A 13,434-nucleotide genomic window follows, 5' to 3' on the forward strand; every position below is an offset into this window, starting at 1 on the left:
AATAATAGATCAAAAGGCTGACCGCAAGGTACACAAGCAGGCTGATAAATCACCCTAACCACCTGGCAAGTCTGAGAAGAACACACCCACTCGACTTCACCACTAGTTGAACAAGGAAGTCAACCACCCACTCACCGCTGCATAGTGGCGCATTAGATACTTTTGGGTTACAAAAATCTTAACTCTTGAACCAGTTGAGATATTTTCATAATTTTTTTTTAAATGAAAGGTAATTTTAATACATTTCGATAAAGTTGTCATACAATATGGTGTAATAAATAGTAGATTTTATACTCGAATATTTATGTTTTCAGAGGCAGTTTTCTCAATTGTATCCAATTTCGACAAATACTTTTCATTTGTTTTCTCTGAAAATGCTAATATTGTAAATATTTAATGATTTACAAACAAAAAATAAATTGGGTGGGGTGGGGGTTGCTGTCGAACGATAATCGGCGCTAACCAGCCTGCAAGGTCGAACAATTTGGCAATTTGGGACAAGACTTGGCGCTTTGTGAAGGACGTTTCAATAGCCAACTCTGGCGGAACGAAGAAGAATTCGTCGGAGGTTGCCTTCCAGCGAATACCGAGGGTTTTGGCAGTGCTTTCTGCATCGATCTCGAGAAAATCAGTATTTAATAGATGGTCGCTCTGAATGGCCGCTAAAACTTCCTTTTGGTTGGAGGTCCATTTCCTCAATGGAAATCCGGCGAAATTCGGAGCGTCTCGGAGCTCTTGCACCATGAGCTGAGCTTCTTCCGTGGAGTCCGCTCACGCTAGAACATCATCCACATACATGAAATTTCGAATGATATTGCTAGCTTTTGGATGGCTGAGTTCTAGGTCAGCTGCTAGCTGCTGCAGTACTCGGATGGCCAGGAAAGGCGCGCAATTGACTCCAAAGGTTACTGTTTTCAATTCAAAATCTCTGATTTCCCCTCTAGTATTTCGGAAAAATATTCGTTGGAATGGAATGTGCTTCGGATCTACCCAGATCTGCCGATAAATTTTTTCGATATCGGCGCTAAACACGTATCGGAAATAGCGCCACTTCAGAATTTGAATGGTCAAGTCGGACTGTAAGACAGGGCCAGCATGAAGGATATCATTTAAACTGGTACCATTGGATGAAGGGCTGGAGGCATTGAATACTACACGGAGACGGCGTGATGTGGCATATAATAGGCGTTGCCATCATGGGTAGGAAGAACTTGTCGCATGTGCTTTAAGTAGAGATATTCTTGGAAAGACCTGGAATGCCCTAGCCCGGAACCGATATGTTCTGGGTCGCGAAAAGGCAGAGTAACGACATATTTGCCGCACTCGTCTCTCGTGGTCGTTTGAAGGAAATTCTTCTCGCACATGGAATCGGATTCTTTTACCAACTTTATTGGTATATTCTCCACTTCCCAACATTTTTTGAGTAGTTTGTCCAGTGAATTATCGTACGCGTGGGAGATCTGCGTCGAAAAGGAGGAAATTCTGCTTTGTGCTGAGGCTGACACTGGACACTAGTACCCAGCCGAAAATGGTCTCTTGCCCCAAGAGAGAACCCCAGATGGTGGTTTTTGCTCCACTCAGAAGCACCGAAGGCAGAATGTCGCCTTCGATAAGGACATCTATTTGTGAGCTCTCATAGAATTTTGGATCCGCCAGTTGAAAATCGGGAAGATCCCGAAAGAAATTTTGGGAAATTGGGTAGAACGGCAGATTTCCGGCTAGTTGAGGGAGGACATAGGCCGTCGTCTCCAACTGCAACGCGGGCCTAGTCGGGGATCGGATGGTGAAACTGCAGAGCTTCTTGGACTGCGCTGCTACTGTTTGGTTTAAGCCTAAGACTTGGGGTTGAACCACCTGGAATGGCAATCTAATTAGATTGAACAGTCGCTCGGTTATGAATGTTGCCTCTGATCCGGAGTCGATCAGGGCGCGTGCCTTAAAGTTAGTGCCCAAATGGGAAATATTGATCAAGGCAGTTCCAAGAAGGATAGCTCTTGAGCCCGTTGCGAAATATAGTTTTGAACACCGGCTTGCTCACTAGGAACGAAATTGGCTTGATTAGCAGAAATTGGCCTTGCAAGATTTGAAGGACTTGAATTGCTGGAAAAGGGGTTGTTTCGGTGCAACAACGTGTGATGCCGGCCACGGCAATTAAAACAATTGTGCGTGGCTTTGCACTCACGATGTAGGCTGACCGGTCGTCAACCGACATTTGGAGAAAACGCGGACATACACGGACAGGATGGTTTTCCTTGTTGCACAAGTGGCAACTTTTGGATTTTGGATCCACTTTCGTCTCATAGGAATTTATTCTTCTAGGGCCCACTTGAATTCATCGCTTTGGAGTGCGACTGACTTGGTACGGGCGGTTTCACATCATCGATGGCCTCTAGGATACGATGCCGTTCTGTGAGGAAGGTGTCCAGCTCTACCCATGTCGGGATGTCGGCTTTCTTATGGAGCGACTGCTCCCGTTAGGAGAGAGTTATCTTCGGGAGCTTGGATGAACACAGATATACCACCAGACAGTCCCAGTTCTCAATGTTGATGCCTGACATTTCTAAGGCAGTCAAGCAACCTTGAACAGTACTTTACAGTACCTTCAAGGCCGCCCCAGATTCCTGTGGTATCGACTGCACATTAAAAAGGATTTTCAATTGACTGTTTACCAACAATCGTTTATTTTTGAAACGCTCTGTTAAGTTCTCCCACGCAGAGCGAAAACCCTCGCTGGTAAGGGGCGAAATCGAAACGATGGCATGCGCGTCGCCACTTGTTTTGGCATTTAAATGGAATAACTTTTCAACCGGAGTCAGCCGTGGATTATTGATATAAATGGCTGTGGAAAGATCCCGGAAAGTCGGCCAGCGAAGATAGTCGCCTACGAAAACTTGTGTATCGCATGAAGGCAACCTACAGCCAGAGGAAATGTAAGCCTGGGGCGCAGCGTTCGCGTCTGGGATGGACTGAGACGTGCCCTGCTCGATTTTATCAACGAGCTGGGTAACACACCAGTCATAGACTGAATAGCAATAACTGTATTTAGCCCTGAGAATAGGCATGTTGCCTGCTGCCGCTTCGCCTGCTGACACAAGGCACTCTGAGCAGAGGTCGAATTCCTTTTCAACCTTGTCCCATAGGGTTCGGACTTGGTCGCGACGGATGCTAAGCATCGTGACGGTTGGAGCTGCGGATTCCGGTGTGTTGATCTGAGCCTCAAATTCGCTTAAGCGGTCAGAAACCGAAATGAATTTGGCTAGCGCTAGATCGGAAGCAGCCATATTTTTAGCTGTGCGCTGTACTGTGGCTTTGGATGGAGTAGCACAGTCGTCGGAACTCTGCGCAGGCGTTTTCACCGAAATGCTTGGAATTCTTGGTTTCTTCGGCCCTTGTGGTGAAAAAATAGACCTGGTTTTGCCAGCGGACAATTTCTTCTTATCGTCCCCGATGGGCATAATCGAAGAAATGCGAAATGGAAAGGAAGTGATTTTGGAGCACGGTTACACTTTTGCAAATGTGGAAAGATTCGTTAGACTGCACTCAATAAGTTTAAGATTGCTGCCGTGAACGGTAGAAAGCAGCTGGAAAAGACCGTATAAGATGTAACGGGTGAGAAAGTGGTGTACAATTTACGAAGTGGGAACGCCGTAGTTTGGACTAATTGGACAGCTGACTTGGAGTGAACAGCGAATTGTATAAATGACCAGTGATTTATGGTAATCAGGTCCACCTGACTTACGGTTGGAGCACTTGGAATGTGGAACACGGTCGAAAAAATGTTTATTAGAACGTAGAAAATTTTTTTTTTTTTTTACAACTGGAAACGGAGAAATTTGTAATGGTGGAATGGGAATCTTTTCTCCGCGTTGTAAGTACTTCTAAAAACAAACACAAATTAATATCCAAGCAATACAGGAAAAAATATTTGTCGGGTGAACGACTTATATTTTGGCGGTCGACTATTTATTTTTTTTTAAATTTTTTGTTTACAAAGAAATTTTTTTTGGATGAAAAAATTATTGTAAGTCTTATAGTTTTTATGAAAAATTAAATATAATTAAATAAATCTTGAAAAATTTATGTTAAAAAAAAAACCGCTTATAATTAATTGCTCGGAAATTGATTTGGAAATTTATGGAAAAAATTGATGGAAAAGAAAACGCCTTTTCAGCGTCGACACTTGGAAAAATTTTTATTTGGTGTTTGGACTTGCCGACGGGAAACAATTTACACTTTGGTATATGTTTATAAGGAATGCAGATAATATGCGCAGTGTATGTTGGTAATATATGTGGGTGTAATGTATGTAATGTATGTGATATATGTATGTGGGTGTAATATATGTAATGTATGGTGATGTAATATGGAATATATGTTGATTTAATATATGTTGATGTAATGTATTGTGATGTAATATGGAATATATGTTGATTTCGTAAGGCAAACTTTCGGAGGCTAAATCTTTTTGTATCTGGCTTTAATTGGTCCGATCTATATTCTTGCAGCATAATGGCCGATGCCATAGATATTTTTTATACTGCAATTAAATCATTTTTCAACTCTTGTGTTCCGATGTACTATCCGTCTACCTCTAACAAACCTCCTTGGTTTAATAAAGAGTTGACACACCTAAGAAATGTTAAGTGCAGAAATGTAAGTGCTCGGTTAAATTTTACCGTGCTTAACGATCAGTGTTATAGGAATTATTTAAATCGTTGTAGGTTCTAGTTCGCACAGTTCCCAAACAGTTTTATAGTTTCGTTAACACTAAGCGCAAAACAACAAGTTACCCTTCCTCGCTATTTTTTGAAAATACTTCGGTAACATCGGATCAGGCAATAGCCGATCTATTTGGCAAGTTTTTTCAAACCACATATTCTACGTTACCTCATTCTGAACGGCCTTACTCTTACGCGGTATCAAAGTCAAATTTAATATTCTGTCCCACTTTAAACGAAAGCTCACTGCTTCATGATCTTCAGCGAGTTAAGCCTGTCTATTCGCCAGGTCCCGACGGAATTCCTGGCTGTGTGCTTAGATTCTGTGCGGAAGCCTTGTGCAAGCCTCTACTAAAACTGTTTAACTTATCTCTGGAATCTACACAGTTCCCCCAAATATGGAAGGAGTCCTTTGTGATCCCTCTCCATAAAGAAGGCAGAATGCAACCAAGTACAGAGGATTCTCCAAATTGTCTGCTATCCCTAAGCTTTTTGAAAACGTTATCACTCCTCATTTGCAGCACCTTTGTAGGTCAATTATATCACCATGTCAGCATGGGTTCATGAAACGCAGATCAGCAACTACTAACCTTCTGGAGCTAACCTCCTTCGTAGTACAGGGCTTCAAAAATAATCTTCAAACAGATGTCATTTATACAGATTTTAGTAAAGCATTCGACTCTGTTAATCATTCAATTTTAATAAAAAAACTTGATTTATTAGGTTTCCCTGTTGATCTCCTAAATTGGATTCTAAGTTATCTGAATGGCTGGACGCAACGGGTCCTTTTTAAAAATTCTCTTTCTTGTATTCTCCGAGTCACATCCGGCGTCCCACAAGGGAGCCACCTAGGTCCGCTCCTTTTTACCTTATTTATTAACGACCTTCCCTTAATAATAATCATTCGCGTGTACTAATGTACGCTGATGATGTAAAATTATGCTTGCAATATAAGGACATTTCTCGCCATTTGGACTTACAAACCGATCTAGATTGCTTTCAAACCTGGTGCCGTGATAACGTTTTAAACTTAAATGGCTCTAAGTGTAAAGTTATGACTTTTTATCGTGCCAACTCAATGCACGCAACTTACACTTTAAGTGGGTGCTCTTTGGACAGAATAACACATGTTGATGATCTTGGTGTTCTTCTGGACCCTAAACTTAAATTTTCAGACCATATTTCGTCTATTGTCAATAAGGCCAGAGGTGTGTTTGGTTTTATAAAACGGTGGTCAAAGGAATTTGATGATCCTTACATGACCAAAACCTTATTTATTTCTCTAGTCCGTCCGATCCTCGAGTATGGATCACCTGTTTGGAGTCCATTATATGAAGTTTACTCGGACCAAAAGAACTTTTTACTTTTTGCCTTACGGTGCCTTAATTGGGATGCAAACCTTAGATTACCTGCTTATTCAAGTAGATTAATGTTAATTAACTTACCCTCCTTAGCTAACCGTAGAACGATTCTTGGAACAGTCTTTATTTTTAACCTTATTCGTGGTGGAGTGGATAGTCCCGACTTGGTTAGTCGGCTAAACTTCACTGTTCCGAGCAGATTTACTAGAAATTACGTACCTCTAATTTTAAATCATTGTAGGTCTAATTATGAGTTGCATGATCCCTACAGAGTATTATGTTCTGACTATAATAGATTGTATCCTATTATCTCTAGTTCTGACTCTCTGCCGTTTTTAAAGCGATCAATACTAACATACTTAACGAATTCTTAGATCTTACTTCTATATACATATATTTCCTCGTCCTTTACTGTCTTCTATATCGCGTCTATCTTCCCGCGATTCGAGCCGCGCGATACACGGCAGCGCCCCTCGGTCGGTTGGGCTGGAGGTGTGGCCGTGGGACTCGCGCGAAAAAAAAAAAGTACATATGTTGATGTAATGTATGTTGATGTAATATATGTTGATGTAATGTATGTTGATGTAATATATGTAATATATGGAACTGGCGTGTAGATGTTTTATTTATATTTTATTTGGAATGGCCAGAGGATATGTGTTGTTTTTTGTTTTTGTATTCTTCGATAGCAAATTGTATTAAGTGGACTGCGGAGTTAAAACAAAAATGTGTTTCGAAAAGAATTTGGCTTGCGTTGGACACAGTGAAACGAGAACAGAATTTTTGCCACTTTTGCCAGATCTTTGGGCTTCGAATTTTCACTGAACTTGGCACAAATTATTTTCCCTCTTTTAGAGTTGGAATTTTGCACTTTTTTAAACTTTAATTCTTTTTTGCAATATGAAATTTCGGGATGAATATTTAAATATATTCGGAGATTTGGACTTCTGACTTTCACGAATGAGGGTGAAAAGGAACGGTGGGTAATATGGCGGCGCCCGTAGGAATGAATAAGTACTTTTCTTTAATTGCCTTTTGTCGGAGAAATCCGTTAGATTTGACAATAAATCTTACAGCAAATTGAACGAAATTGGATTTTCGAACCTTTTGCTGCAGACCGGCAATTAAAAGGAATGGAAATTTCGTACTTATCTTGTAATTGGTTTGATGGACAAAATTGAAAATCCAGGTGATCCGGCTCGAATGGATCAAAATGTTGGGTGGGGTGGGGGTTGCTGTCCTGGAATTTTCCAAATATGCTGAAATAGAAACACTCGAAAAAAAGCGAACACTAGACTTTTCGTAATTGCGCGGGCGCGACCGGGCGTATGTTTATTCGGCGAAAATCAGTTTTACACTAAAGCTTGTTATTATTATTAGCTAGGCTCTCCGGAGCGCATCGGAGACTCCAATTTAAGCTGCCACGGGGAGAGTAGAGTTCAAGACTCTGTGGTGAAGAGCGAGAGAGAGTGAGAGGGTGCGGAGAGCGGCTGACAGTCCAAACCCCGTAACTTGGACAATTTAATTTATTTTAATTTTTTATTTTGTCTATTTATACCCGTTACTCGTAGAGTAAAAGGGTATACTAGATTCGTTGAAAAGTATGTAACAGGCAGAAGGAAGCGTTTCCGACCATATAAAGTATATATATTCTTGATCAGGGTCGATAGCCGAGTCGATCTGGCCATGTCCGTCTGTCCGTCTGTCTGTCCGTATAAACGTCGAGATCTCAGGAACTACAAAAGCTAGAAAGTTGAGATTAAGCATACAGACCCCAAGACATAGAAGCAGCGCAATTTTGTCGATTCATGTTCCCACTCAACGCCCACAAACCGCCTAAAACTGCCACGCCCACACTTTTGAAAAATGTTTTAATATTTTTTCATTTTTGTTTTGGTCTTCTAAATTTCTATCGATTTGGTAAAAAACTTTTTGACACGCCCACTCTAACGCCCACAAACCGCCCAAAGCTGCCACGCCCACACTTTTGAAAAATGTTTTGATATTTTTTCATTTTTGTATTAGTCTTGTAAATTTCTATCGATTTGCAAAAAAATTTTTTGCCACGCCCACCCTAACGCCCACAAATTGCCAAAAACTGCCAGTGTTTAAGACTCTCCTTCGCACTTCCACCAGCTGAGTAACGGGTATCAGATAGTCGGGGAACTCGACTATAGCGTTCTCTCTTGTTTTTAATTTGACTTATTATTGAAATTATGCATAGGATTTAGATGTGAGCCAAAATACGTATACTTAGAGATATAAAGCAAAAGTTGTAATAAAGACATATATAATAATGTTACAATAACAAATCGATTGTTTTGTGTGTAAGTGGCAATTTTCGCTGTCCCGTTACTAAAGGATCTGAGGTTATAAATGTCAACTATTAAGCCCATTTTTGACCGAAACTATTTTTGAATTCTACTTTTTTTTTTCCATCATTTGGGCTCTTCCGTCGAGGGATCTAATTTGCCAAACTTTTAAATCAAGCCTATATGCGATGTGTAAAAAATATTCAAAAAAATCGTATGTACGCATGAAGAGGCACACAGAAAATCACAGATTAAGAATATTTAGACAAAAACAAACACGAAAACAGTGCGGTAGCATTCTTTTGTGTAAGATAACTCAGCCATCTGCAAAGTTCTGCAGCTGAAGTTTTTTAAAACATTATCTATAAACATTGACCAATATTTTAAAATTCATTTCATTTTAAAACTCTAAGTGAAAAATGAGTTCACTTAACATTTAATGCTTAAAAAGAGACAGGTTTCACAAAAATTAAATAAACTAAAAACAACACGTCAGAAACTCTAAAACTGCAAAAAGGTACAGTAAATACCCTTATATGTAATATTAAATGATTTGAAAAACACTTTTTTTTAACGCGTATTAATATCTAATCTGCGACCGTCACTTGCATGTTGCGCACACTGCCAAGCCAAATTAATTTTCTGCTCTATGTTTCGCACTCATTCTTTAGAATAAAGCAAAACCAATCATACATTTTAGTATCTTGATCAATTCCGAGTTAGGGCTGACACAATTCTAGCCAATGTTTTTATTTTTTTATTTTTGGCCAATGGGCCAGACCACAATGCATTGTAAGAGCAATGGAATTGTAAGAATATCTTGCATTTACAGAACAATTGACTCTATTTATTTGAATCGATTCGAAGTTCCACCCATTCACAGAACCGCTTCTATCTTCGACTACGGACTCTGCAAATACGCCTCTATATCCTTTAACTAAGTTAGTTAAAAGTCTCTAAATAATTAAAAAAAAGTCACCTGCGCTGTTACTCCCATAGCATTAATATCTAAGTCCAGGATTGCACTTCACCTAAGAAAGTGTAAACTATGTAAAGCTTTGTCAAATTCAGTGTGATAGATAACAATCTTTTTAAAAAGGCTTAGAAAGTTCGAAAGCCTTAAAGAGAATTGTACGCACTGCGCATTTTAATGACAAATGACATTTTAAACCTTTATATAATATAAGCCTTTATATTAGCTACTTTTAAGAAAAAGTCGACGGTTATCAATGCATTGATATGCATTGCAATGTAGCGATTTCGAATGAACAAATTTTATTTTAGTTGGCTAGGCCGAGAATTGGAATCGATACACATATGCGTAAATTTCGTAAGCGAATGAATTAATAGACTTTATAGACACCAAAGTGAGGTGGTCGAGGAGAAATAAAACACCACTTGATGGTTCCCCCAGGCAAACATCTAATACTCAATTCAATCAACTCTTTCCCAGTGCCAAAAGGAGACCGTGCAAGAAAGCAACAGTACAGAGATTCCTAATCAGCTCCAAATTGTCGATCCCAAAACTGGGATCTAATTATGCTAGGAGGAGCCCGACTACTAAGAAGTATTGCATTAATGAGCTTGGGTTATAATGGATGATCCTTCAATACAACGATTGCATTGAAATCCATCGAAGAATTCCAACTTGATCAATGAAGGGAAAAATCGAGGCAAGGAAAATAGATGAATGTACTATTCATTTGGTGTACGGAGATTTTATACGTAAAGCACTTTAACGAAGTTGTAGTATTGCCATCACAGTTTTAGACGATACTAAAACCGCGCCAGACTGCAAGGACTGCAAAAATGAATCTTTTCGGGGCAATCCGTCGTAGATGCTGTAGCTATGTTTGTCAGGATGGTTATCTGTGACCGTAGTAGATATATAATAAAAATGTACCCAAATAAATATCTGGCGTTTACGAGGAGGCCGCAATCACTCGGATGAATTCCGATAGCTAAGGTTGACTGGAAATGCATTTGCGAGGCGTCAAAGCAAATCTCCCCCCAAATTGAGTATTTTGGAATTACGAAAATGTCATAAAATTTCTCATTTTATTTTCATTTTTTTTCTCATTTTCATTTTCTTTTTATTCATGGCAACAGCGACCACAACAATCCGGCGGACCAGCGACTCGAAATTCGGTTTCAGCGGAAAGATTAACGCAAAGAAAACAATCTGTAGCAGTTTGGCTTGGCCATGTACGCGCCCAAATATAATTCCTTATAGATATTTGCAATCTTGCGTTACCATCGGGAATTACTTTTAATGTTCAGTGCATTTAACCTTTCTAAATATTGCAGTCAAATGTTTGTTGCTCAGCCAACACAGTCACCAACATCAGTGATTTTATCAAGTCTTACACCTTAAATAAATCTCTATGATTTGCACAAGGTATTGCTTATGTGTAAATATTCAAATTAAATATTTATTTATATTTATATCATATGAAATTTAAAATTAATATTTGTTTAAATATTTGGCTGTGTGATAAAATGGTGATCACTAAGTGCGCTGGCCAAGCAAGTGATGCCCTATGTGCCCAATTCCAAAATGCTGTTGTGATGCTTGCCCTAGGGGTTGCGAACGAGGTGAAATTATTTAAATGACATAATAGGACGGTTCAGCAGTTGTGGCGTGGCATTATATAGATTTCGTCGAGCTGATGATCTTCTTTCCGGGCTAAATCCGCAGTAAAACAGTCTCAAGCTATTAAAGGAATCACCAAAAATCACGAGAGGAACGCAACACAGACTCCGGCAAGTGATCAACTGGACCTCACAGCTGATCAATTGACTATCGCAAAAAATCCTTAAATGGTACTAGGATCGGTAAACAACAAAAAAATATTAAGAGCAATTTAATCTATTAGTTTTGTACGGAGCCCAATTTGGGATTGCTAGAGATTTCGCTGCGTCTGCACTCAACTAGTTATTCCACCTGTCCCGATCAATTTATCACCACAAAAAAAAAAAATGGATTCCAAACTACCGGCACAATTTGTACCTCATCCACTAAAGATACAAACATTCGTTTTTTGGCTTTCTCCTGATCAAACATCATCAGATAAAGCCGATAAAATAAAAGTTCCATAAATTAAATTTTCTTATGCTAGGGACATTTCATCTTTAAAAATAACTGTCACTTATTAGTTATTTTCGACCATCTATTCTGAAGATAATATCGAAAATAGGGAAAACGGGCACGTGGGATTTAAATGTGCTCACGTGGCCAGACCAATGACAATCCATCTATTCAAATCCTTCCTCTTCAGTCGGAAGATGAGTATGTCGTTTAAGAGTATGTAACAGGCAGAAGGAAGCGTTTCCAACCATATAAAGTATATAAATTCTTGATCAGGATCAATAGCCGAGTCGATATGGCCATGTTCGTCTGTCCGTCCGTCTGTCCGTCTGTATGAACGTCAAAATCTCAGGAACTACAAAAGCTCAGACTAAGCATACAGACTAGAGACATAGACGCAGCGCAAGTTTGTCGAATCACTCTAACGCCCACAAACCGCCCAAAACTGCCACGCCCACACTTTTGAAAAATGTTTTGATATTTTTTCATTTTTGTATTAGTCTTGTAAATTTCTATCGATTTGCCAAAAAACTTTTTGCCACGCCCACTCTAACGCCCACAAACCCAAAAACTGTCAGTGTTGAAGACTCTTCCACTAGCTGAGTAACGGGTATCAGATAGTCGGGGAACTCGACTATAGCGTTCTCTCTTGTTTTAAACTATATTTATTCTTGCGACAAAATAACAGATACCACAAATATGTATTATACCGCAATTAAATCATTGTTTTAACTCTATCTCCAACAAACCTCCTTAATAATGAGTTGACACACCTTAGAAACGTAAAATCCAGACTTTATAGAATATGTAAAGATACCGGTTCTCAGTCTATCTTTTCTAAATATTTAAGTGCTTGATTATATTCCAATGCACAGAAATATATCTTTTTAAACTGTTGTAAGTTCAAGTGGCACGGGATCCAAAACATTCCTTAACACTAAAATCAAAAAATTGTTTACCCTTCGTCGCTATTTCTCGCAAATACTACAGTAAAATTGGATAAGGCAATAGCCGATCTATTTGCATAGGTTTCTTTTTTTTGTATCGCGCGGGTCCCAAAAGAATCTTCGTGAAAGTAGTATTCAAGAAAAAATCCCGTGTGGTCAGTAACAAACCTCCTTAATAATGAGTTGACACACCTTAGAAACGTAAAATCCAGACTTTATAGAATATGTAAAGATACCGGTTCTCAGTCTATCTTTTCTAAATATTTAAGTGCTTGATTATATTCCAATGCACAGAAATATATCTTTTTAAACTGTTGTAAGTTCAAGTGGCACGGGATCCAAAACATTCCTTAACACTAAAATCAAAAAATTGTTTAACCTTCGTCGCTATTTCTCGCAAATACTACAGTAAAATTGGATAAGGCAATAGCCGATCTATTTGCATAGGTTTCTTTTTTTTGTATCGCGCGGGTCCCAAAAGAATCTTCGTGAAAGTAGTATTCAAGAAAAAATCCCGTGTGGTCAGTAACATCTGCAAAACAATTTAATATCCCGTGCGGTCGGAAACAAAATTAATTAAAATTTTTAATTCCGTAACTTAAAACAAAAAATTAAAATAAACACCGTGTATCCAGAAACTTATACCAATACACCATGGCAGTTCCGCAACTTTCGTAAACCCACCTAAATCAATTATTAAATCAAATGAAAGAACTAAACTACTACGATGGCACACCTGGCAAGCTGTTTGTGTTTGTTAACCAGGTCAAGCAGTTACTCAACTTATACCCTACCCAAGATGCCTGACAAGCACACCTTGTCTACGGAGCAATAAAACGGTTACTAGTGGATGCAGCATTGGAGGTCGTGACCCAAGAAAGAGTAAACACATGGCTGGATACAAAGACGGTCCTGGCGATGGCATTCAAGGATCACAGGCCCAACATAAAACTTATAAGACAACTGGAGGATACATCATAACGCGGGAAGCATCTGTAAGTTCATCGA

The 13,434-nt window shown here is 39.2% G+C and overlaps 1 protein-coding gene and 1 long non-coding RNA gene across 6 annotated transcripts in view; both read left to right on the top strand.

The window, feature by feature from the left end:
• LOC120447785 (synaptosomal-associated protein 25) overlaps positions 1 to 13,434 on the top strand; it is a 237,543-nt gene that overhangs the window by 207,870 nt on the left and 16,239 nt on the right. The gene's annotated exons all lie outside the window — the stretch shown is intronic.
• On the top strand, positions 8,855 to 10,743 carry LOC120447787. Its single transcript, XR_005616069.1, has 3 exons — positions 8,855 to 8,908; positions 9,845 to 10,431; positions 10,501 to 10,743. It is a non-coding gene; the product is annotated as an uncharacterized LOC120447787 (long non-coding RNA).

This window comes from Drosophila santomea, chromosome 3L (genome assembly GCF_016746245.2).
Source record: "Drosophila santomea strain STO CAGO 1482 chromosome 3L, Prin_Dsan_1.1, whole genome shotgun sequence".
Classification (NCBI taxonomy): Eukaryota; Metazoa; Arthropoda; class Insecta; order Diptera; family Drosophilidae; genus Drosophila; species Drosophila santomea.